This window comes from Numida meleagris, chromosome 2 (genome assembly GCF_002078875.1).
Source record: "Numida meleagris isolate 19003 breed g44 Domestic line chromosome 2, NumMel1.0, whole genome shotgun sequence".
Taxonomy (NCBI): Eukaryota; Metazoa; Chordata; class Aves; order Galliformes; family Numididae; genus Numida; species Numida meleagris.
Window position 1 is genome coordinate 66076086 of NC_034410.1, and position 26646 is coordinate 66102731.

Consider the following 26646-nt stretch of genomic DNA (forward strand, 5'->3'; position numbering starts at 1 on the left):
GCGCTCCTGTCGGCCTATGGGCGCCCGAACGTCAGCGAGTTCGCGAGCGTGTGCGGTGCCCCGCGGCCGGGCTGCGGCGCGGCGCCTCGCCGCGAGTCCGCTGCTCCGGCACCGGTGGGCTCTGAGGCTCGGTCGGTGCTGGCGGCGGAGGGCAATCCCACCTGCCGTTCCCGTCCCCGTCCCCGTCCCCTGGTAGCGGAGGAGTGGTCGTGGTGGTGGGCGGCTGAGCTGGCTCCGTGCGGGTGCCTCCTGGGTTCCGTTAGGCTCACGAGCAGCCCCGCAGCTCGCCTCAGAGCCCCCCACGCCCCGATACAGATGAAGGATTTTCCCGAGGTAACGCCATTTGCTGCCTTTGGTGTGTGGATCAAAAGGAATGTAGCCACAGCCTGCAGGAGTGGGCCCAAAGGTGCTCCGCAGCTGTAGGGCGATGCTGGGTGCAAACTGGCTGGGGGAAGTGTTTGCATTTCTAATGCGGTGGGAACTGCTATTGTGAGAGGTCTCGTTTTTATATTCAAAGAATCTTAGAATCATTAAGGTTGGAAAATACCACTAAGCTCATCTAGTCCAACCGCCAACCCTTCCCCACCATGCCCACTAACCATGTCCCTCAGTGCCACATCCACGGGCTCCTTGAACACCTCCAGGAATAGTGACTCCACCGCCACCCTGGGCAGCAGTTCCGATGCCTCACCACTCTCTCTGAGAAGTTTTTTTTTTTTTCCTTTTTACCTGAGCCTCCACACGAGTGCAACTTAAAGCCATTACCTCTCTTTCTATCGTTGTTACTTGGGAGAAGAGGCCGACCCCCTCTTAGCCACAACCTCCTTTCAGGTCATAGAGAGCAATAAGGTCTCCCCTGAGCCTCCTCTCCAGACTGAACAATCCCAGCTCCCTCAGCCACTCCCCATAAGACTTGTGCTCCACACCCTTCGCAGCTTTGCTGCCCTTCTCTGAAAGCGCTCCAGGGCCTCAATGTCTTTCTTGTAGTGAGGGGCCCAAAACTGAACTCGACGTGCAGCCTCACCAGTGCTGAGTACAGAGTATATTGCTGCTGTTACAGTATCATGTGGCTTTCTGCATGATTTTGCAGGCAACTTTGCAGAATGGAAAAATGCAATATTAGCAGAAGAAAGTATCCCTTAGGGACGGTTGATCCTGAAACAGCACACTGGATTCACCCTCATTTTGCCCATTTTGTTACCAACCGTTGTGATCAGAGATGATGGAGAGCCTACAATTACACAATGAAGCATTAGTCAGTAATCAGAAAGTTGTGGTGCGTCTTGCTTCAGTTCCCACATTTAGATAAAGACAGTATATTTGGAAACAGACTCAAGCCCATGGCTTGCAGAACACCACAGCGAAGAATAAAATGTGTTTTAATTAGAATTATGCAAAACAGCATCCCTAAAGTGTTTACAGAAAAGAAGTTTGAGCAGTCAGTGCTAACCCCCTTATCTATCTGTCCAGAAGCTGATTGTGCTGCAATGAAAGAGCCTATTTATTAACCAAGTAAATGTCATGCAGATTATAATAATCTTGCATGCATCGTTCAGGCTTGCCACAGAGCATCAAGCTACTCTTAAATGTTGCTTACAGACTAAACCATATCCCAGTTTCTCATATCTATGTGGCTAGTCCATGGCATTTTATTTAAAAACAAAATAAACTTTAAAGTACTATAAGTTAGGTTTCTACTTTCCTAATGTCTGTTTTGTCCTCTTCTAGTAACACAAATGGACTTGAACTGAGTCAGCAAAGCTCTCTTCTTTCATTATTGTTACAGATCACTGTGAGCAGAGATGTATTGGAGAGTGGGAAATTGTTCAAGTCCTACCAGATCATCCCAGAATGCTAGCAGGTCTTTGTCAGTCCCGGGACAAGGAAGGTGAGGATTACATGTAAAAAGCTGCATAAACCCATTTTATCCTTTATTTTATGCTGTTCTCTGTTCTCTGGTTAGGGCCTGATGGGCTCACGAATCATTCCAAATCCTTACAGTTATTAGAGCAGTTATCATAATACCCCAGGACAATATTTTCTCACATTGTCATTACGAAGCAGTAATTCTAGAATTGCAGTAATTCTAGTCACGTCATTATGGTTTGTTTGTTTGTTTGTTTGTTTGTTTGTTTCCCAAACAAAAATTACTGTGACTATCACAGCAGATGTGCCAAACTGGAATCACTGAACGCACCAAAACAAGGCTTGAGGTTTCTGCTTAATTTGAATATAGTTTTTCTATCTGAGTAAAATATACATGATCAGAATTAAATGGATGCTCAAAGTAACATTTCTTATACTTGAGCAAAATATGATTCAAATGAAATGCAACGTAGTTCCAAGCAGGCGACACCACAGAGAGGCAAAAATGAATTTAATTTTGGTGGGAGGGGATAAAGGGAGTGAGAGAAAATCCAGTTATTCATTCCTGAATCCAAAAAGGTAGGATACATAGTGTGCACGTGAAGGTAATGGTTGAAAGTACATTCACCAAGTCTAGAAAATACTTGAGCATGTGCCTTCATCCATCCCAGTTGGTGATAGTTCCCAAGGCTGATACTTAGTTTCATAAATAAACTTAAGAATCTGATTAACTCGGTCCTTTTTTGTTTCCCTTTTTCTAATGGTTTAAATTGCGATACTTGAGGAAAACGGATTTGAAAGACGGGAAAAGAAAAACAGGAAAACAAATAGTGTGAGAAGGGAAAAAGAAGATATTCCTAGTGAGATTAAACAGCATTTCCATAGCTCAAGGAGCTGCCTGCAAGAAGAAACAGGACAATGTGGAATGAGAACTGAAACTCTGTGTGTCCAGGGGAAATGAAAGTGAAACTCAGGACTGTGGGTGGAAGAAGCAAGCAGTGGGGAAATGCATGAATATTGATGTGACAAGCTGACCTTGAGAGATTTTAACCTGATTTTCTTAGTGACCTGTTAGAGGAGATGAGAGAAAGAACTGTGACACTGTGGGATACACACCATGGTCTTGAGGGAAAACAATGGCAAATCTCTGCAAGCCGCTATGCACTAGCTGGTCATGGTGCTGTGCACGCAGAGGGAATACCCTATCTAGAGCAGGAAGTACAGATCTCTGGTAGAGGTTTGTCATTTACCTTATGATAGTTGGCATTTTTTTGAGTATCTTACCTTCTGTGGAACAGGCGTTCGTTACCTTTTAGCTGTGAGAACTGGAAGAAAAAAGCCTTGAGAACACGATAATTTGAAGTTCACTGAAAACAAAGCCTGGCAAATCAATAGGTTGTTACCTTTTTTTTCCTCATGGTATAGATTTTGAATATTTGAGCTCATCTGTTCTTTCCTGTGTCCTCTTTTTCAGCATGAGCTGAACAAGCTTATATTCCCCGGACATAACAGGCACACATGGGATCTAATGTCTTGGCAATAGGCAGTCTGACGGTACATGGAAGGCTTAGGATATCTGCATCGCCTCTGAGGTTGGCTCTCTCAATCAAGAAACAAGTCGACAGAACAAATGGTGGCATTTACTTAGCCATATTCCCAGCTACACTGTTTGTAGCCTAATTATATTTTCAGTAATAGAAGGATACATTTAAGCGCTCATTTTAATTACGGATCTTCTATATCTGAGATCATGTCTTCCTCTTGAAATAAAACTGGCATTGGCAGGAAATTTTATCACTTAAGATTAGTCGTGTTGGATGGACCATTTCACGGTGTGCTATTAGACAGTTTTGAAAGCTAAAGCTATATTTAAAAATGGATTTTTTTCAACACAGATGTGGAATGAAGACTGGTGTTTCTACAACTTAATAGTATGACCAGTGAAATGCAAGTGAACCATAGTCCTAATCATGTTTGTATCCCATGCAGGAATAAACATACATTTTTAAACACAGTTTAAATCATTTACACAATGTTTTCAATTTAAAGTTACTGAAAAATAAGTTCAGTGTAGGCAGAGGGTGTGTCCCCAGGATTAACATGATTATGAAAGACAGTTTCTAAAGTCAAAGTTGGTTACTGATTTGCAAAGGTCACCTGTCCCAGGCCTCTGTGGCAAGCTGGCCAATAAAGGTACTGTTACGAAACACAGTCACAAATTTCAGTTCACCATGCAAGGAGAACTGCACTGAGGCTGCAGCCATTTTTTTAATGTAACTACCAAAGGTGAATTATTGCGATTTTAAACAGGATGCCAATCAGCAATGTATGAAAGATGGAAACGTTACAAAGCTGCAGAGATTTCAGCTTATGTGCAGACGGAGCGGGCTACTTGCCTGCATGGGTTTACAACCCATGGTACACATAGCAGTCTGCACTGGTTTACTCTTCTCTATGTAAAATAGTAAATGACAGCTAACAAGAGAATGTAGGGAGAGTGAAGAATGCAGTAGCACTGGGACATTTGTATCCTTTGGATCTTCTGGCCAGCAGTTTCCCTAATAGAAATTCTCATTGTGGCTTTACCACCACAGATCACAGACTGCTGATTTAGATCACGATGATTTCAAGCAAGTACGAACTGTGCTAGAGCTGGAATTTGCACAGAAAACTGCCTAATGGAGGTGAGAATTCATTCTGGGGAGAACAAATGCAATTTCTATAAGCATTCAGCTTTGGGCTATCAAATTTTGCAGAGGACAGTGGTGAAATGCCAGTGAATGTGGAAAATCACAGTAGAACCATTGCTGTAAGCTTTCACAATGCACGTGGACAATCTGCATGCACAGTTCAGCCAGCGCTGCGGTTTTGCTGTCATGGGAAGTCCTATTTGAGACCATTCGAGCACATGCCCGAATCAGCCTCTGTTCTAGTTTGCAGTGAACTACATCCTTAAGTGTAAAGCAGTGAAATTTAAACACCTACACACAAAATAAAAGACCTAGGCCACCTTAAACATCTGATCATAGTTAATTGAAATCTGCTCTTAAATGAGGGCCTGCAAGAGGAATGTAGGTGTGGCTCAGACACGCCAGAGCCCAAGCACGAGGCCCGCTTGATGTTAGTCATGAACATGATAATTATGTGTGCATTGAGGACCCAAGAATCAAACTACCCTGAGAGATTTATTGGCTAGATTATTTCATCACCTCTATACTTGTGCCAGCAGGAGAAGAACAAGCTCCTGGTTAGATCATAAGGAACTACTGTGTGCACCGAATGACCTTCGGAACAAAACCCTCACCAATATGGACTCAAAGGTTCTTGGAAAAGAAGCATTACATCCTGACCTTTAAAATGTGCAGTCACGGTTAGAAAGACCAAGTGATGCCAGCATGAGCTGCAGAAGAGTCATGAGTCACTTGTGAAATCTCTGCTGCAGAAGGAACACATTATCCCTTCCCTCTGCTGGTAGTGCCAGTCTCTTGCTGTCTTAAGAGTCCCATCTGTGCTGCCCAAATTAGACACATAGCTCTCACCATCACTGTGCAAAATAGTCGCTGTCAGTGCTCAGAGCATGGCATTCTCCACAGCCTAAGCATCTTAGCTACAGCCGGGGAAACCCCTCTCCTGCCATGTGTGGCTTACGTACTATGCAAGGCCTCAAGAGAGGAACAGCTGCTGCAACTGCCAGAGCTGATTTCTCAACTCTGGGACTTTGCAGGTTTTAGCCAGCAAGCTGGGCTGCACGATGAGAGGTCTTCCTCCAGGCTGGGAGTTGCCATTACAAGCCTATGGATGAGATGAGGTCTAGCAAGAAAAAAAAAAAAAAAGAGCTCCTCAGCTGTACAGTATTACTTGAGGTGTTGGGTAGTCAGTGCTACTGCTCATTTGACTCCAGCACTGCACGCTTTGACTGGCTCAGGGCACACACTGTTGCTGTTAAAAAAATGCTCAAGCTTCAGCTGACCTCGGTGCACCACTGCTGTTTGAATCCACAGCTTACATTAACCTGAAAATAATGCAAGAATGCTTTCCAGACCAGACGTTACACACTGCCATTCAGTTAAAGTAGGTTGTGAAAATACATAAATCCAAAGAAAAAACCCTCATTTTCCCCATGCTGTCTCCTGCAATGCCTATATTTATGTTGAGGAGCTCATAGTTCAAATTATCAGTCCTTGAAGGCTTTAATGTTTGCTCTTTGTGGACGTCCAGTATTCAGCTCAGGTGTAAATCCATGCTGCTAACGCGGGACTTCTCCATTTGGCGATCCTCTTGAAAATAGAACAAAGAACTGGAAATATCTTGGGTAGATGTTTCATACTGGAGATGTTTCTCATTTTCTAATTCTGAAGAATGAGTAGGTTGCACTGAAATAATGACACTTGTGTAAGCTTTTTAAGTCTGATATATATTTATTAGGACTTTATAGCACATAAGTGGGATGGCTTACAATCTGGGATATTTGAGGAAAAGCACCACAAAAATCATTCTGGTAAAAAAATAAAAAGTAGATCAATAAAAAATAGAGTTGATACCTCCTAAGGGAAACGGAATCTAAATAAATTCCTGGTCCTTCTGAAACAAATAGCCCCACTTCAGAGATCTTTGAGAGGCCAGTGCGTTGAATTTGGCGTTTAGTACCAAAATCGGAAAGTTGAGCAAACCTGAAGTGGGAAACTGTTGTACAAAAAATGATGGGTGCATCCCCAGTACTGTCCTCAACGCAGACGGTATTCAGCCTTAATCCCTAGAGTACCACAAACTTCTGCTTTTCCTCTTCCAGTCGGGTGGTTTGGTTTTTTGGCAGTGGTGTCCAATTTTGAGGCCAGCTGTGTTTCTTTTCTAAAATGAAGAGTGGCTCCTGCATGAAGGATACAAGACATCTTCCATACGTAGATAGACACATTCTCACTACAGTTTAGCAAAGGTACTCCAACATAGAATTACAGAATCACACATCACAGAATATCCCCAAGATGGAAAAAACCCACAAGGGTCATCGAGTCCATCTCCTGGCTCCACACAGGACCACTGAAAATTCAAATCCTATGTTTGAGAGTATTGTCCAAAATGCTCCTTGAACTCCAGTACTTGGGGCCATGCCCACCACCCTCTGGTGAAGAGCCTTTCCATAACATCCAACCTGACCCTCCCCTGACGCAGATCCATGCCATTCCCTTGAGTCCTGTCGCTGTCACCACAGAGCAGAGATAAGTGCTGCTCTTCCATTCCCCTCAGGAGGAGCTGCAGCCACCATGAGGCCTCCCCTCAATCTCATCTCGTTCGAACTGAACGAACCCAGGGACTTCAACTGCTCCAGGGCAGAGTAGAGCAGAGTTTGAGCATACGCATACCTCAAACTTACTTGCATATAAAAGTGATGATGCATGTACTTTGCTTAGCAGGGAGAGACATTTCAAGTGGTTGAAGCCCAAAGCCTCACTCATTTCCTTTATCCTCAGTTACAGACTATCCTTAATAACTGAAGACAAGTGAAATAAAATTCATAAAATTATGCCATTTCACCCTGCCTCTATTTCATCCCTACCTCAAGGGTATGTTTTTAACAGGGTATAATTATCCACAATCATCTACTAACTCTTGAAAATAATAGGCTAGTCATCCTTGCTTTCTCTAGAATGTATTGAATGAGCAATCGGTATCTCAAAGAAGAAATCTGGCAAGTATTACAAGCTCTGAAAAAGCCAGAAAGCCTGGCTAAAGAAGGATTGGTCAAAGGCTGTCATAACTAATGGTTTTAAACTTTTTTCTGTCAAAGGAACTCTTAGCATCTTCCTCTTAATTAAGCAAGTCCCAAGTTTACTGACTTTATCCCATTTTTCTCCTCTTTATTTCATTTGATACATAACTACTCTTATTCCTTGAATACTTACCATTACATACCAATGAGATGCCTTCTGATGGTCTTTGAAAGGCGTTCCTTTAACAAATCTTCTCTTAGCCCAGAAGATGTTTTCTTGCTGTGAGTTGTGCCAGATATCCCGGTCCTTCCAGTTTCAGCCTCAGTGTAACTTAAGAGCAACCCTGAAGCGGGTTAGAGAACAGATGTGCCAGCTGACTGTTAGAGACCCATTTTGGTACTGAGGAGAGCCCAGACCTGTGCTTGAAGAAGGCTGATAGCCTGGGATGCAATTAAATGTACATCTATACACAGCAGTGACCAGTCATTGCAAGTGTCAGGGGCTTCCATTGCCTCCTGTCGCTATAACCCCTCTGCTCCTGCAATGTTGGCCAAACAAGGTTGCTCGGTATCCCTTCCCCACAGGTGCTAAGATTTGCCTGCTGCAAGAGAAGACATCATCTGTAGAAGCCAGGCTGCTGAAAGGACAATATGGCTGAGGCCTGGAGTGCTTCCAAGATGGGCAGCGATGCTGCTTCCAGAGCTGGCTGGCTCAGGACTGGTGTGGACTAGTGTGTTTGCCTGAAGTCTCCATTCAAGAGCTTCCTTTTCTTCCACCCTACACTTGAACCATCTATTTTGGAGGTAAACTCACCTGTCCACGACTGAGCCTTCCTCTGTATTTGTGCAGTGGCCAAGGCATTGATCAGGGCCTCTAGAAAGTAATAATGTACAAAATGAAATAGTAATTAAGGAATTTTCTCTTAGTCAGGGACACATTTTGCTTTTATGCCTTTAATATGCCTGGTGTACTATGAGATGCTAAATGAATAACAAACCATAATACTTTGAGTTTGCCTAGGGATGACAAAAAAGCCCCGATGATAGAAGGCTTAAATTGGAAAATGCTGTGAACATGCAGTCCACGGTGGAGCTTTCTTATCTGTCTTGACAACGAGCTTTATCACTTCCTAGAGAAAAGGTGGAAAAATCAATTAAACCACATGAATTACGCTGCTGAAACCTTTTTGTGGGATTCCTAAAAAGGTACTCCAGTTGCTTGGGAAGGGATGTTCTGTACCAGGATTTTAAAACAGCTTAATTGCTAGTCTGCACTGGAAGTTAGTTGCAAGATAGTTTTGCCCAATTCTTTTTTTCTCTTCCTTTCCCATTTTTAAGGTTCTCCGGGGATCACCATTCTTCAGCTCTGAACATTCTGTTTAAATGCTTTGAAAACAAAAAATATCCCAAACCCTTTGAAATGTGAATGTCTAGCTTGGATATGTAGCTTAAATCCAGCATCTTATGAATTCCAAGGGGTTCCCAGCTCCATAAATACCTCTGAACATCACACTCTGGCTAATTTTAAATTTATGCTGTCCTAAGAGCTCATGTTTTTTAAGCACTTAAAGAGCATAGTAATGAACATGAGAGAAAAGCCAAAGGAATGTGACAGATACATGAATTTCAAACTGCAAGTGCCAGAAACGTGAACAAGTCTTTTCCTTTTAAAGCTCACGATCATAAAAGAAAAAATAAATCTGCTGAAGCTGATTTGAGACATGCAGCCTAACAAGAGGTTTCCTCTCACCAGCGCTCTGAAAATTCTTTGACTTCTTTTGCCACCTGCCAAGTGCTTTTCAGACACTGTTTACTTAATCTTAACCCTCTCCTGGGGGACTATTAAGAAATTACTGAGCTCTTTTCCAAGGTGCAGAAATTGAAATAAACACAGTTAAGCTTCATCATTTAGAAATGTATTCCCAGCAGATGTAATCTCTTTTGCGATTCCATCTTCAAGAGTGACGGCTGAAGGAAGCGACTGGAGAGGACAAGAAAAAGGAGTTTCCAAAGGAAGCAAACAGAGACGAAGGAAGAATGTGAAAATCATACCTCACAGTGGGAACAGTGGTTTAGAAGCTCTGTAAGATGCATGAAAAGTAAGGTGAAATCCACAGGTGCAGAGAAGCAGCAGGAGGTGAAGGTGGTACCTCCAAGCAGCAGGCCTTCTCTGAGGGAAGCAAGGGGCAATCCACACAGCCCGTGCCAGGCCTACACTTCACTCAGCCCATTCTCAGGGAGTTCTGTATTCCTAACTTGCATTACCTGACCCTGTCAAGAGCCAGTACGATGATCCCTTTTGCTGCACTGTACCCCTATAAGAAGGAGTTTAAAATGGAAGCAAAACAATTGGACCAGTCAAAACTTCTGATACAATGCACTTGCACTGAAAAAACATTGTTTTGCCAAAGCTCAAGTGATAGGTAGTTATACATTAGTTGTGATTAAATCCTTAATGATGTCTGAAAACTGGCATTATCTTCCTAGTGTTGACCAGGCACAAGTACAAATAAACCATCAGGATTTTTCAATCTTGCAATAATAGATGCTTCAACACAGTTCTGTTGCATAAAAATAGTTGCCTTAGGATGACAGCATGAGCTGCTCCAACCCTGCTTTGGCGTGCCCTGCCTTTCCTCTCCATCAGCACTGGTGCTTTTCTAATCCTACTTCATATCGGTTCAGGCAGTGAACTGAGCAAAAAATTACTGGATTTTTAATTACTTTCTTTGATTTTGTTATTTTAGTTTTGCATCCATTACTTTTCTGTTTTACTCTTTAAACTGTCTCATCATCGGACAAACTTTATGTTGAGGCAAATCAAGTGTTTGGCTGGGACTGGAACTATGCTTGTTCCTGCTCTGGCTTACACCAGCTTAAACTGTCAGGGACACAAACCCTAAATGTTTTCTAATCTCCAGGCTTGGGCCAGTGTTATCCACTTTAGAGCCATTGCTAGCTATACCCTGGGGATCTCTTCAAGGTCAAAACTTGCTCTTTGCAGAGACCACCAAGCAGACATCACAGACATAATATTAATTGGATTCTACATTTGAGTTTACTTACTCAGGCAATTTATTTGGTGAAGACCTCGTCTCCTGTTACACATACTTTGAACTACTCAGTCTCTGTTTTCAATGTTCTTTGCTTAAATCTAAGAAAATCCAGAGTTTTTCCTGAATCTCAGGCCACCCGTGATACAGAACTACCAAAAAACTTTAAATATTTTCATTCGTGCTCCCTTTTCAAAGAAACAGAAGAAACATAGATGTGTACCACACTTGTACGTGCTAGCACTCAAAGAAGCTGTCCTGCTCTACTTGAACAGCTGCAGAGGCAGTTTCTTGGTTTGGATTAGTAACGTATGTGTAGCCATCCTCAGATGTGCCCACTCCCTCCTGGCTGGAATCATACCACCACCTGCATCCTCTTCTGAACCGCCCCTTCCACTTGCTGCCAGCTGGGGATGCAGCACAGCAGCAGCGTGGTGGAACTCAAAAGCAGACAGTGGGAGGCTGAAGTGCTCTCTGGTGCCCAGGAGACATGTCTCACACACCAGGGACAAAACTAAACAGACAGAGCGGTTGAGCAAAGGTCATGGATATGTCCCATGGAGATGAAGAGGGTGAAAAATGTACAAGGCAAAGAGGTGTAATATAAAAACAGAGGAAATGAAGTAATTTTTATAGCTTGGCATGGTGTCACAAAGGTGTTGTGTCCCCATCACTGGTTTTCACAGGTTTAGCAGTGCAACGTGAGCACAAAATGGTTGCCACTGTTCCCTTTTGCTGACTTCTAGACCAGTTATTAACTAACTAGTGTAAATGTAATTGGTATTAAAAAAATAGATTGCTAATCCTGTAACAGCACCCAGAAAAAAAACCACGATGTGTTCATGCAAGACTTTATAGAATCACAGAATATCCCAAGTTGGAAGGGACCCATATGGATCACTGAGTCCCGGCTTCACACAGGACCACCCAAAATCCAAACCCTATGTCTGAGAGCCCTGTCCAAACACTCCTTGAACTCCCGCACCCACCTGGCAGAAAGCCATGCCCTCTGTGTCCCCTGTGGCCTCTCCAACTGCAGAAACCAACCCACCCTGGTCTTGGGCTGCAGGGTGTGCCCTGCTGCCTACTGGTGTCTGTTGTCAGCAGCAAGCACACCTGTGGGAGGTGTGCCCAGGGAGAACTGCTCAGCCTGGAGAGAGAGCTCCAGGGAGGAGGTAGGCAGGCTGAGGGGCAGCAGGGAGTTGGAATGGATCAGCTGGTGGGATTGTGCTCTACCATCCCTGAGACAGATGTGTCAGCTGTTCACAACACAAGAAACAAAGGATCCCTTACCCTCTGCTGCCAGACAGGAGGGGACCTAAGAGACAGAAGGGAACGGAAGCAGATTTCTGCCTGGGGCAGCAGGAAAGTCCCCTCCATACCTACCTCACCCTCCAAGGTGTCTTTATACAAGGTACAAGGATGTGGAACTCGATAGATGAGCAAACAATCATGTGAATAAAGGTCCATCCACGTTGGAAGGGTCGTGTATGATTAGTCAGACTGTCCTCCGTACCGTGACCGTCTCTGTCAAGAGAAAAAGAAGAGTTGTGGTCATGGGTGACTCCCTTCTGAGGGAAACAGGGTAAGAGACACTACTGAAAAACTCACTATCGTGGTATGGCCCTCTGATTATTGTCCATTATCTGGAGAGGTTCCAGTCAACTGGAAGCCAGTAAACGTTGTCCCACTTTTCAAGAATTACAAGAAGAAAATCTCTGGCAATTACATGTCTTTCAGTCTCACCTTGTTGCCTAGAAAATGAAAAGATTATTCTGGGAGTTACTGGAAAACACCTGAAAACAATGAAGTCATTGGTCACAGCCAATGTGTTCACAAGGGGAGAGTCCTGTTTAATGAACTTAATCTCCTTTTATGACAATGCTAACCACTTAATTGACCGAGGGAAACCAGTTGGTATAATCTATTTTGATTTCAGCAAAGCTTTTATACTGTTTGTCACAGTATCCTTCTGGAAAAAATGTCCAGCATACAATTAGACAAAAACATAATGCAATGGGTGAACAATTGGCTGACAGGTCTGGCTCAGAGGTCTACAGCAAGCGAGCTTACATCAGGCTGGTGGCCAGTCACTGGCAGGGCTCCATTTCAGGGCCAGTTTTCTTCATTTTTTTTTCTGAAATGACCTGGATACAGGACTCCAAGATATACTAAGTAAGTTTGTGGTCAACACTAGGCTGGGAGGAGCTGTTAACTCCCTCAGGAGTGAAGAAGCCTTGCAGAGAGATCCTGACATATTAGAGAGCTGGGCAAACAGCTCTCTAACTCTCAGAGTTCAAGGAGCGTTTGGACAATGCTCTCAGACACAGAATTTGATTTTTGTGTCGTTCTGTCTGGAGGCAGGAGTTGGACTCAATGATCCATGGGGGTCCCTTCAACTTGGGATATTCTGTGAAAGCAGTGAACAAAGGTGGCTAAGGAGAGGTGGTGGAATTAAACTGATGAGATGTTCTCTCACTTGCCATAGCAATAAACCACCTGGCAGAAGCCTAAAGAAGCCATACATGGTGTGACATAGACAGGCTAACTCTGCTCCTGCTAACAATAACAACACAAGCGTGCCAGTACAGGCTGAGGAGGCTGAGGATTGGGACTGGTGGGTGCTGACCCTGCCCCAGTGTGCCCTGCAGGGCCTGGTGCTGGCTTGGACACCAGGTCTGTGCAGGAGCGTGGCAGGTCCTTCATGGCACAGCCTGCGTGTCCTTGCAGAAATGGGCCCAGCCCCTGCCCTGGATGGAGGAGATCTTCGCTGCAGGACAGACTAGGGAGAAAATACAGACTTGCTGGACAATGGCTAAGATAAATTAATAGCTTTTTTTGTCCTATCTCTGAGGAAGAATCCCTGCCTGTCGCTTTTAATTAGCCAAACCATGGCTGTTGTTGTGCTCTGCAGCTCATTAAGTACTAGGAGACCGCCTCAGATATTATGGGGAAATTACAGAGCCAGATGTGGTAAGGCTCCTTCCAATCTGAGAATACACCTCCCTGAATCACACCTTTGTTTCATCCAAGCTCATTTTTTTTCTCTTGCATTACATCTTTCTGGTAATAACTAACGACATCCATATAATGGTGCTTTTATCAGGAAAAATAAACAAATAAATAAATGAAAATCAAGAGACAGACAGCCCTCCGTTACCAGGCGTAATAACCTCTTGCTCTTATTGCTGGGACAGCTGAAGTGCTACGTACTTTTGCTTCAAGATATCTATCAAGGTGTCTTACTATTTTTCTATCAAAGGCACAAAAGCCACGTACTCCTGCAATGGAAGTTCCTCTCCCTTGCATGGGCGTATGCAGTTTTGCTTATAAGTGTGGCACAAGTCACTGTTGCAATTCTTCCCCTGCATAATGATTTATCTGTCTATTGGAGGCAGCTGTAGGACAGGCTCCAGTTCAAATATAGCCTGTTACAGAAACAGGCTATGTCTTCCCACACCGATCATATTTTTTCTCGCCTTGCTGTTGCTCTAAAAAAATTACAGATCTGCACCCATCTACACCATTCCTAGTAGAGCACACATTTATATACAAAAAGCACAGGAAGAACCACTGAATAAAAGACATCTGTATTTGAAACCTGTATTGAAATCTTACTCTATCCACAAAAAGGGTTGCTAATGAATGGAATTCAGCTACTCTTACTCACCTCAAGTGTTTAATTACAGAAAGTCTTTGAGATCTCAGGCAAGGATGTGGGTTCCATTATACTCGGCACAAACACAGAACAAAAGGGCGGCGTGTGTGCAGCACGGGCGTGAGGCTGGGCACAGCAGTCAGTCAGTGGGGAAATGCACGGAGGCGATGAGGAGATATCCATCAGTGCGAGATGTCCTGATCTCAGTGTCCTGGTGGCTCAGCCCTTGTCATTTCTTTTTATCAGCGTCATAAAAATGCAGGGTGCTTTGAGGTGGCCAGTGAGAGACATTAAGAAAACAGCCTCACGCCTGTCTCCAGTAAGGAAAGTAGCATTGCAGAAAACCTGGTGGCGTTGATTTCATTAGCTTTTTGAGAAAGGGGAGACGGCAGCATCTATGGGGATGCCAGCTTGAGGGGCCGGCCATTTTAGTGGGGACAGGGAGGGTGTGGCTCTGAGCATGAGCACAGGAGATGGCTTAAAACCAAATTAAAAACAAACATGCTTTTTACTCTCCTTTCCTTAGAAATACCAAGTCTCCTGGGAAAATACAATTTCTTTTATAAAGTCATCACTGCGCTGTTTGGCAGTTTTAGTCCCGTCCAAGTCCTGCGATGAAGTTAAGAACTGGACCACGTGCTTCCTGTTAAAGCAAACATTGTGCCCCGCCTTGGAAGACAGGCTCTGCTTGAGTGTCTGCATTGAGCGAGGCAAACTAATAGGTCTGGCAGGGCAGCGAGTGCAAGACCTCTGCTGTGCTGTCCACTGATTTATCAGGACTGCAAACACGATACCGACCTGCCAATAAAATGCATTTCAATTTAATTTTCTTCAAGGCAGAAAAACAAAAGGAACCTCTTCCTCTCCTCTCCAAAAAATAAAAAAATAACTAAATAAAAAGATTTTCGGTGCCTGAACGTCTGCCTGCTCATTTTCAAAATCTGCTTTTATTTATCCTCTGGTTTGCATTGATCTCCGGTGATAAACGTGCCAGCTGAGAGAATTTACTTCTAACAGGCAATCCTTCTTCCCTCTGCCAAAAGTGATCGGGTTTCCTCTCTGAATGGTGCTCAGGAGTCTTCAGTCGAGTTGAAATATACCTCAATTCAAAGGATTATAACCAAATTAAGTACAGCTTTGCTCTCGAAGATTCTGTTTTATTTTTTAAATGATCTTCAGAATTTGTTCTCATTCAGGTTTGTGGACAGCGCGTGTTGTTTTCTGAAACACGACGCAAGTTTCTCACCACACCTTCGCGTCCCACAAAGCCTCCTCCTCTTCCCTCGGCCTGCCTGGGCCTTCCCGCCTCACCTTCCTTAGCCAAGCACCTCCTGCTCCCCTCGCTCTCATTTTCTGTTGCCATTTCCAGACCCAAGTGCTCTTCCATCAGACTGCTAGCGCAGCCACCTCCACACGCTCATCCATACAGGTCCCCAGCATGGGACAGAACATCCCAAAGCATCCACAAGACCCTTATCCTGCAGCTCACCTCCTCCTTGCTGCTGCTGGTGAATCCCTTTATCCCTATTTATCCCTATCCCTATTCTCTGTTTGGTTTTCCTCCTAGTCTCTCTCTGTGTATATTTGGATATTTTCTGACTGTGAGCATCTCAGAGTGAGCTTCCTCCCATCCCAAAGATTTGAAAATCCTGCTTACAGCATAGGAGTTAATTCAGCGGCAAATCCCAAGGAGCAATTGATTCCAGTATTGGTTATTGAGAGCTCTAAATTGCTTCTTTTAGACTAGATTTCACGTATCTGCATGTAGCCATCCCATGCCCCACCAAAGAAACAACCCACGGACTCGGTGGCTGAAATGGCTCAGTGCCGCACACCACAGTGCACCATATTTGCAGCGTGGCACTTTTCATTTTGATGCCGGGAGCGGGGGGGCCCATGTATGAGAGCTGCCACGTTTGCAAAGCGACACTTCTGAGCTTTCACACTGGGACCTCTGAATTCCCCATCTGACTGAGATCGATGTGTGTGCGTGCACGAAAGCAACACTTGTCATGAATGTATTTCTACTTGGGATTTCCCCAGTTTCTCACTTCTCCGTCTGCTGTAATGAAACTTCCGAACCCAGTTAAAACAGTGGTGTTAGCGGCTCGAGTAGCCCAGAGCATAAAGCAATAAGCAAGATAAGTGCTGATTGGGCTTCACCAAATTGGGAACTATTTGGGGGTCATTAGCAAGCAACAACCCAGTCTTTATTGAGGAGCTGGTAGTTTGGACCATGCAGGGAATGAGGGCTCTTTTGCAGATCTATTAAAATTATTATCTAATAGCTAATATAATTATAGTACCTTAAATCAAATGAATTTCAAACAGTGATGGTGAATTAATGCATCTGTAAATAACGTTCAGTACCTTATGTAGAAATACATATTTCTAAAGGCATGGCATTTTACTTTCACTAAGCTTCCTGCCATCACGGAAATTCAATTTTAATGTATGGGTGAAAGCCCAGCAAGAAACACTATACAATTATTATGAACATGTTACTAAGAAATTCCTGTGACACCACCAATTGTTTCGGTTTTAGAAGGGAAATGCATTCAGTTCACGACTTGACTGCCTCTGCTTCTGGCCGCTTAACACCACAACGTCAGTGTCACTTGATCAGGGCTAACGGGGCTTTCTGTATGCAAATTCCCACGGTTCAAGTAAGAAAGCGAGAGCGCACCCAGCCAGGAGCACTCGAGCAGCACAGGGGTGAGCTGAAGCCCAGAGGCTCGATGTCGGCAGAGCCTGGCATAGCAGGGGTTTCTGGCCCCCGGATAGCGGGGAGCTGAGCGGGGCATCCTGACCCCAGCTCACGTGGGAGGGCGGCTGCTCCCCATCGTGTTCCTGAGGAGGAGGAGGAGGAGGATGTGGAAGCAGACGGACATTGTTTAGCTTGGCCGTCCTCGCCTCCCACCGCAGCCGCTCTCTGGGCCGCTTTCTTTCCCTGGCTGCATCCAGTTGTTCTCACAGTAAGCCCGGTCTGGGCATGGGATGCTTGTGTTCAGCTGTTGCTTTGGGTATAGCAGAAGTTTTCCCGAGGAGTTCAAGTCCGTACTTCAAACCCTTTACAGCTTTGGCCAGACAGGAGCAGGTTTCTCTGGCAGGGCTGGAAGTGGCTGTCCAGCATCCAGCCCTCCTCCTCGCTGAGTGGCCAAGAGGCAGAAGGTGTGAGAGCTCTTCACAAAAACCCACAAGAATCTCATAGCGGAAAGCATTCGGCAGCTGGAGACACAGGATTCAAGCCAGTTTCCCTAAATGTGAAAACAATCACCTAGTTTCACACCCTCCTTGTGTCTGTTTGTACAGCCTTGTGGCACAGGTGGGCTGGCATTGGCCCTGCTCCACAGGAAGAAGAAGTAGACAGAGATATCCAGAAGCGCACAGAAAATCAGTGAGTCACATTCAAAACAAACAAATGCATAAATCCATAGAATGAAAGAAAAGCACATTTGTCTGTAATGCTGTTTTCCTAGGATCACTGTGCGAGCTGTGACTCCAGCTGGTGATTTCAGGTCTGTGAGCAGACAGCGGATTCTCAGTGAGCTCTCATTTCCTGCAGAGCCGCATCATGGAGAGGTGCTTGGACAGAAGGAAGCAGCTCGGATACCAGCTACCTGACCTGAAATGGGCTTCCTCTATTTCCTATTTCACGGTGATTTAAGACTTTGGAGTTTCATAACAATTGGCTCATGACTTGTTTTATGTAAGTCACCACATCTCCATCTCATGTGAGAGATGCAGAAGACTCATTAATGGTCTGTCTTTTCCTTTCTTAAAGGAAGAAAAGGGGAGGGAAAAGTATTTTGCCCCATTAAAAAAAAATTGCACAGCCTCTTAAAGTAACATTTTATAAAAAATTAAACAATGGGCAGATTCCTACCCTTGCTCCAAGTCCCACACAAACAGCGCCTGTACGCACACGCGAACCTGTGAGATGATGCAGCAACCAAACTAACACAAATTATCATCAGCAGTGGCTCTGAATTATCTGGGGAAACATATGTCAGGATCACTCCTAGAGCAAGCAGGCCTGGCTGCTCTGCTCTTTTTATTACCCGAAAGGATTTTGATGGCAGAAGAGTGAGCTATGCTTTTATTGTTTGCCGCACAGATCCCCCAGCACTGTTTTCTGTGGCTGTCCTCATTAGTTTATGTGCAGAGATACCACGCCACTCAGCTTAACTGCACCTTCCAGCAGCAGAAATACTTCTGTAGGACAGAAGCCATAACTTCATTAGCTCAGCCAGCAGAGGGAACTGCTAATCAGCATTAATTGCTCACACAGGTCTTAAGTGCATCCTGTCCAGTCCAGTAAACACCCAAGAAGTGATCATACTTCTCACATTTTGCAGACCGTGCCAGCGCCTCCCCAGTGCCCCTGATGCCCTCCTCTCCCCTCACCTTCACCTCGCAACTTGAGGCGTGACGACCACTGGAGCCAGCTCTGCACAATGACATTTTTATGTCTCTGATCACTTGAGAACTCAGCCAAGTTGAAATCCTGGCTGAAACATGCCAAAAGTCCTTTTCCTCATTCCTCCTGTACTGCTCCCTGCCCTGGCACATTTGGTGACCCAGCAGCTCTTACTCAGCTAAAATTCTGCAGAGCCAGCAGCAGGTATGACATACATGTCAAAAGTCATGGCTTAGTGATGGGACTCTGTAGGCCAGGCAGATGGTTGGACTCAAGGATCCTGCAGGTCTTTTCCAGCCTAGATGGTTCTATGATACCGGTGTGCAGCTGCGCTGCCAGCTGGTGCCACAGCGGCCACAAAGGCCCAGGTCCTTCTCCAATCCCCCCCCAGATCCCACAGCCAGGCCCCCCATTCACAAGACACGAAACATCCTTGGCCCTCGCGGTGCTGGTGACCAACAACCACCAAAGCTCTGTGGTGGCCAGCAGCAGGCCAAGGCATAGTTCACATGCAGCCCCATCCCACCTCTGGCCAATGCACTTCACAGAATCACAGAATATCCCAAGTTGGAAAGGTCCCACGAGGGTCACTGAGTCCAGTTCCCGAGTCCAGCTCCCAGCTCCACACAGGGTTTGTATTTTGGGTGGTCCTGTGTCCATCACACTTTGAACTCTGGCACTTGGGGCCGTGCCCACTGCCCAGGGCAGCCTGCTCCATGCCCACCGCCCTCTGGTGAAGAATCTTTTCCTAACCCCCACCTGACCCTCCTCTGATGCAGCCCCGTGCCATTCATAGAGCCATAGAACGGCCTGGGTTGAAAAGGGCCTCAAAGATCATCTAGTTTCAACCTCCCTGCTGTTGCCAGCCACTAGACCAGGCTGCCATATCCAGCCTGGTCTTGAATGCCTCCAAGGACGGGGCGTCCACAACTTCTCAGATCCTATTGCCACTGCCCCTCTGCTCCCTGTGAGGAGCTGCAGCCGCCATGAGGCTTCCCCTCAGCTTCTGCTCTGGGCTGAACAAATGCAGGGACCTCGGCCACTCCTCATACTTAACATCTTCCAACAGCACTGAAGGCTTCCCAGGCACTTTTGCTGCTGTTGCTACATTCATGGCAAAGGAGCTGGCTGTGACATCCCCAACTCCATGGCAGCTCTATGCCACTCCATTCCCTACATGCAGAGCAAAGGAAAGGTGTTGGTGGGTGGGCATCTAGCCTGCTGCATGCAAATAGAGCCAGCGGGGAGCTCTGTTTGGAAGAATACAATGAATTAACCTGGAACTGGGCCAGGATTCAAGTTACACTAATTAGGGGTTTAAAATTAATGTAACACTAAGCACCTGCTTCCCTCGGTGGAGAGAAAGGTTCCCTGGAAGGCTGTTGTTCCTGAGTTGTGCTTTGACAGCCTTGGGAGGGAGGGTGCTCCTACCACCTGAATTAATTGCTCGGAGCTCTCCCTGGGCCCTCGCATGGAGTCGGAGCCTTTGTAGGAGGGAGGGAGGTGCAGGAAAGCAGCTGCAGCATGATGCTTGTGCTGCAATATGGCAGCACTTTACCAGATCCACTGTAATTTTCCTCATAACGCAGCCGTGCTTAGTTTGGGACCTTTCCACCCTTCCTCTTCCTCCGCAGCTTATTTAAACAAAACGTGCCTTAGCTACTCCTTCTCCAGCTTAGATTTTTTTTCTTAATTTATTTTGTTTTTCCTGCAAAAATCGATAAGGATGGCCACGTGCTCCCAAAATCCCCTCACAGCTCTTTAGAGACCCCTTCCTAGGAGGGAACCGGCCCTGGACAGCTTAGCTCCGGGCAGCGAGTTATAGCACTTGTCATTCTCGCACTTGTTGATGCTATTTCAGTACCTTCGCCTGCAACATCTGGTTGCCTTAGATACATGAGGTAACTACGGCAACTAGATATTACAGGGAGAGGGATGAGGAATGCATCAACACTGCTGAATTTGGCAGGCTCTAAAATAGCTTCGCTGTGGGGCAGGGCAGGAGGTCCAGCAGCGCGGGGTGGCCTCTCTGTTGGCCTGAGAGCATCAGCGATGCTGGGGATGCTCAGAGAGAGGTGCCCAGCAAAGGAGGGAGCTGGGAGCTGCACATTTCCTCCCCAGGTTTCCAAATGATTGGAGGAAGTGGAAGGGTTGTAGTGAGCAAGATCGCTGCGAACCTGGACACACTCACATCCCAAATGCCACTGCTTTAATGGCGCCTTGATGACAACGTAATGCCGCAAAGCAGATCACAAAAGGATGCACAGTTGTCATTTTGCTGATTATTTGGATGCTTTCTGGAACAGTTAGTTAATATGTGAGAAGGTGAACATCTCTTGGGCTGTGCACGGCGGGCTGTAGCCCTGCAGACAGTCGCTAAAGTGCACGAAACACCCCCGTGGCCTCTCTGCTCCAGACAGCAGGGAGGAGTGGGTGTTCTCCGAGCTGAGAGCGAACCACTTGAGATTGCCGGAAAGACGTGTTTATGCCCAAAGTGTCTGTCTGACTCTTTTTTTTTTTTGGTTCCAGGAAAAGCTTTCTTAATAAATCCATGTGAAAATTTGGATCCGTGTGCTGCATGAATATCCTTCACCAGGATTATTCCTACACAAAAATTTTCTCTATGTGGTTAGGACAAATCCTTCATTTCTTGCTTGACTCAGTATTACAGACATTGGGAAATGGAAGCCAGCACTACGGTCTGATGCATTTCATTACAAATATCTGTCAGGTTGGGACGGGGTGCTCAGACAGTTCATCAGCACCAGTCCTGCAAATGGAAGTCATCCCTCATTAACCCTGGTGACATCGCCTTTGGCCACAAAGGGCACTGCCTTATTATATTGCTTGCATATGAAATCTGAGCGTCTAAAACAGAAGGTCCCCTCTTCTCACCTCGGCACGCCATCTGAGTGAAGTCTGCTTGCACTTTTCTTTTCCGTAGGACATCTTCCTCATTACACAGGCTGGTTGGTAATGAACATAAAGCCATGCTTCTCCTGGTAAAGTGCCCTCTCGGAATTCTTTGCTATTATCTTTGGAGACATGAACTAGTTAGATGAACAGAAATTAAATTCGGTGTCAGTAAATGTAAAGTAATCCAGGCTGGAGGCGTAATGAGAGCATCTCAAGCACCTTAAGGGCTCTAAATTAACTGTCTCAGTTTCATAAAGTGACCCAGGTGGCAACGCAGAGCTCAACAGGCAATCAAAAACGTTGACAAGACATTAGGAAGTTTAAAGAGTGGGCTGAAAGATGGAAAAAGAACAGACTCTAAGACATTTCAAACAACCAAGCCTTAGGCAGACACAGGAATAATGCTGTGTATTCACTGGTCGACAGATTTCACAAAGGGTATCATCACAAGGGCTTGGGGAAGTTCTTAAACATAACAAATATGAAATCTTCTCAGCCAAAGACAGAATTGAAGGAGCAAGACTTTATGCCCTTCAAAGCAGAAAAGTAGGAGAGATCCTGAAAACGAGAGTGGGCAATGAGGAATGATGCGGGGAAGAGAGATTGGGGGCTTCTCGTTTTCCTTCTTTGCCAAACAAGAAAGGAATATTCAGCAAATTGAAAGATGGGAAACGCACACAGAAAAAAGGAAATACTTTCTCACAGACCATGCAGTATACACCCCTGGAAATGGCTGAGAAGGAGGTTACTGTCCGGCCACCCTTTCCTCTTTGATACCTGCAGTGCAGTCCCAGATGCTGGCTCCCTGGTCTTCCCACATCACTGTCTGATGCCCTAGCTTGAAGCCAGGATGAAATTGGCCATGTAGCAAGGTACACGAGGTCTGGCAGCTCTGCTCTGCTTAGCTGCAGGGTTGAAAGCGACTGGCAGGGGAGTAGTAACAAATATGTGATGATTAAGAGCTATAGCTGCTGTCTCAATGAATGTAGGTCAGAGCTGCAAAACCTTAATCTAGAGAGGAAGTATGAATGTCAAAACCAATCAGATTCATGCAGGATTGCAAGTTGTGTGGGTAGCCTGCACCCTCAGAGCTCACCAAAATTAACCGACAGAGGATGTATCTGTTCTCAAGTGGATGTGAATGGGCTGAGCAGCACGACCTTCTGAACACACAGCGACCTTGTCAGGTACTTTGTGGAGATAACAAACATCTTCCATTCAACTCGCAGCACATGGCCCGGACCTTTCAACAGCGATGCAGCAAACAGACTTCAGCTTTATGAGGCCTCTGTGAGAGCATTTTTCCTGACATGTGCCAAACCTCATATGTGATTCCATCCCATAACCAGCGCAGCTGGGTGCAGAACTTCTAATGACTTCAAAGGGGATGTCATGTTTGGGCGGCTTGCACAACCCGGGAACCCTGAGCTACATGCAAATTCTTTGGTCCTGTGTCAGCCTTAATATGGGATAAGCTGCTCTAATCAGACACCCACTCAGGGAGGGAAAAAAGAGCCTTTGAGACTTGCTCTTTGCAGACGTGTCTTTCTCACTGTTAATCTGAAAAGTGACATTGATTATCTTCCCTGCATGGAGCCATCATTACTTCATTTATATAAATTGAGGTCTACAGGAAAAACTCCTGTGAAAAGAACCATACATTTCAGACAAGACTTGAAAACTAGCATGGGGGCAGGAAGAAAAAGACCCATGTCCATTCAGAACTTAGGGAGAAATTGACACGGTTGTGCCCTACTGGGATGAGAGACTATGTACTCTCTCTCAAGGAACAGGTTGAAGTAACAGTTATGGTAATGGCTTCAGGCTGCTCCAGGAGAGATTCAGGTTGGATATTAGGAAAAATCTCTTCTCAGAAAGAGTGGTGAGGGGTTGGCACAGGCTGCCCAGGGAGGTGGTGGAGTCACCCTCCCTGGAGGTGTTCAAGAAACGTGTGGATGTGGCACTGGGGGACATGGTCAGTGGGCACGGCGTGGATGGGTTGGTGGTTGGAATAGATGTTCCTAGTGGTCCTTTCCAACCTTAATGATTCTATGATTAAGAGAAGCTGTGCCCCTGAGAGCAGGTTTTTCTCTCCATAGTGCCCTACACAGTGGTTTGAAAGCCGTTCTAACCTTTGGCCATTCCCTGATATGAAGGACATTAAGCTCTGCTTTAGTCTACTGAGGAGAAAGGGTAGCCTTGGTTTGTGTGACGGGACCTGGACTTTATAGAAATGGATTATTTTGACAGGTTTGAACTCGGGGAAAGAAACTGATTTATTTACTTTTAACCTACAAGGTGACAGAAACAGAACTGTAAATACTCCCAGTAATCACTTTTTATACACGAAGGTCTGCAGCGGTGCTTGCAGCCTGAACAAAACAGCCCATGTATCAGCATGGGAGTGCAGTGGTTGCTCAGGTGGCTCCCATGCAAACGTGCCTGTGAACACTGCAAGGTGAGACTGGTTCAGGCAGTGATTTAGATGATGCTGGTTTGTTTAGAGGTGGTTTGCTGTATGTATAAGAAGAAGGGTCAATCTGCTCTGAAACCAAGTGCTGCTTAACCTCAGCTTTGCTCAGCTATCAGTTAAAATCTATCCTAAGCAAAAACAAGTCCCGTTTGTGGTGTTTTCCATCAGGTTTGAATCTGAACACAAGTATTCTACCAGTTCCTGACACTGTGGGAGCTGCTTATGCAAGGAAAGTCCACAAGGCTATCAATCAATCACTCGGCTTCCAATCAATCCTTCCCTTAAAAAAAAATACGTTTTTACAGTAGCTGTGTTACATCTACGTGCTATTTTTTAATCTCAGTAAGTAGCCTTTGCTCACAAATCAGCAATCTTAGATCGATTCTTTTCTTAGACTTCGAAGTGGAAAAAAGACAAACAAGTACACTCCACCTCGGATACTACAGAAGTCATCATTCAGACTCTGCAGAAGTTACGGGAGGTATTTCATAAGCAGAATTGCACTCGTCGTGTTGAGCGAGAATTGCTTTCTCCCTCACTTCAGGGAAGGATGCACAGGTTGGGCTCCGTGAGTGAAACTATTTCCATACTGTAATTTTCCATACAGTATATTTCAGGGCTCCTTTTTCTCTTTTAAGATTTTTTTTTTTCCCTCAGAATTTCTGCTCTCAAAGGCAGCTCAGAAATGAGAAGACTTCGAGGAAAGGATTTCAAAAGGAGGCAGCTCTCGCCCCAGCAGAACAAGAGTCAGATAAGAACGCTTTAATACCAGCACAAAAACAGTCTTTGACTTCAAAGGTTTAATTTCTAGCTGGCACAAGATGGATAAAACCAATCATTTCCTCCTCAGATTTTGTTTTCTCCTAATTGAATGTCTGCTCTCGCGAAGCGTGCTGGTGAATGGCACTCAGTGCTGGCTGCAGCCCAGCTCGCCGAGCCCCCGCGTGTATCCGCCTGATAAAACACATCCCTGTGCGCACTGTGCGTGCGCAGCCCAAGGTCCCCCTGACTTTGGCAGCCGATGAGATCTCTTTGGAGACCATCAGCATCTGTGAGGGTGGTGAGACGCCGGAACAGGTTGCCCAGCGAGGTTGTGAATGCCCCCTCCCTGGAGGCATTCGAGGCCAGGCTGGATGGGGCTGTGAGCAACCTGGTGTAGAGGGAGGTGTCCCTGCCTATAGCAGCGGGTTGGGACTAGATGATCTTAAAGGTCCCTTCCAACACAAACCCTTCCTGTGCAGGCGCTGCCCCAGGGCTCCACCTAGCGGCCCCGGGACCGGCTGGAGAGGGGACTGGATGCGTATTACGCTGAAATCGCGGAGATGGAGGTTTCATTTCCTTTTGCTAAGTTTTATTTAAGGTCCCCGGGCCTGAAGAGTCCTTCTGGACAGCCTCACAGCCCGAAGCGATGGGATCACCCCGACACCAGAGGAGGGACTGCCTGGTGGATGCCGGCCTGGAGCAGATAACTAACACCCCGTGTGTGCACGTGGATGGGGCCGTTAGGGATGTTACATGCAACATGGAATCATAGAATCACCAAGGTTGGAAAAGACCGCTAAGATCACCAAGTCCATCCATCAGCCCTGTACCACCGCCATGCCCACTAACCACATCCCATCGCCTGCTTATTTCAACACAACCCTGTGGGGCTACCAGCACATCTTTGCTCTGGCGTGCAGCTTGCAAGCAATCCTGCACGGTGCTGCCACTGCTCAGGACAGCAAGCACCCACCTCGACGAGTTCCACACACACAGCCCGCGGGGAACACGCACGGCATGGGGACTTCTGCACTTCCACGTTGATCACATTGCTCGAACATGAGAGTGAGTCACCCACTGCCCTGACAGCCACGACCTTTGTATCTACACCAAAAAAAGGAATGATAAGTTTCGGAGAGGGAAAGAAAACTAGAAAAAAGAAGAAAACAAAAGGAAGAAAGAGTCAAAGCCAAGCACGGCTTTGCTGTTTGAAACACAGTCGGCTGCTCTTATTTGGCTGGAGGTTAAGGAAGTTGCTGTTGGTGGGTTTGTTTGCTGTGCCCACGTGAGCTCCGGGGGCTGCCATCAGCAGCACCACAGTCCCTGGTGTTCTGGTCAGAGTGAGGCAGAGCAGAGCTGTGTGCGTCTGCCTGGTAGAAGACCCACGCCAGAGTGTCATCTGGTAATGCCTGTCACTTGCAGCAGTCCTGCCCTCCTGCAGCAGCAAAGGGCTGTGAGAAGGCAAAATGGTGGCACCACGGCAGTGCTCGCTGCCAGTGTAACATCTCAGCAAGATGTGGGGATCCAAGAGCTAGCAAATCTTCAAGGCTTCTAAAAATAGTCAGTGGGAAATAATTCCCGAGTCTGTTTTTCCCATGTTCTGTCTCCTCCTAAAGTATAAAAATATTAAGCTGATCTCTAATATCTTTTAATCAAAAGCACCAGCTGCAATATTTACTACAGAGCAAATAAAAGCGTAATGCAATGGACCCAGGTGGGACCTGATCAAGAAGACGGCAAAGAAAGGGAAGGGAAGGGAAGGGAAGGGAAGGGAAGGGAAGGGAAGGGAAG

General features: G+C 45.8%; 2 long non-coding RNA genes across 3 annotated transcripts; one reads left to right on the forward strand and one right to left on the reverse strand.

The window, feature by feature from the left end:
- LOC110394377 lies at positions 33-3880 on the forward strand. The gene is made up of 3 exons (XR_002435581.1): positions 33-333; positions 1787-1888; positions 3341-3880. It is a non-coding gene; the product is annotated as an uncharacterized LOC110394377 (long non-coding RNA).
- LOC110394378 lies at positions 4557-23518 on the reverse strand. 2 transcript variants are annotated; one of them, XR_002435582.1, is made up of 6 exons: positions 14297-23518; positions 12238-12380; positions 12013-12153; positions 8388-8447; positions 7767-7917; positions 4557-6733 (listed from the first exon to the last, which is right to left on the reverse strand). It is a non-coding gene; the product is annotated as an uncharacterized LOC110394378 (long non-coding RNA). The 2 variants fall into 2 exon arrangements; XR_002435583.1 differs by having other exon boundaries at positions 11616-12153.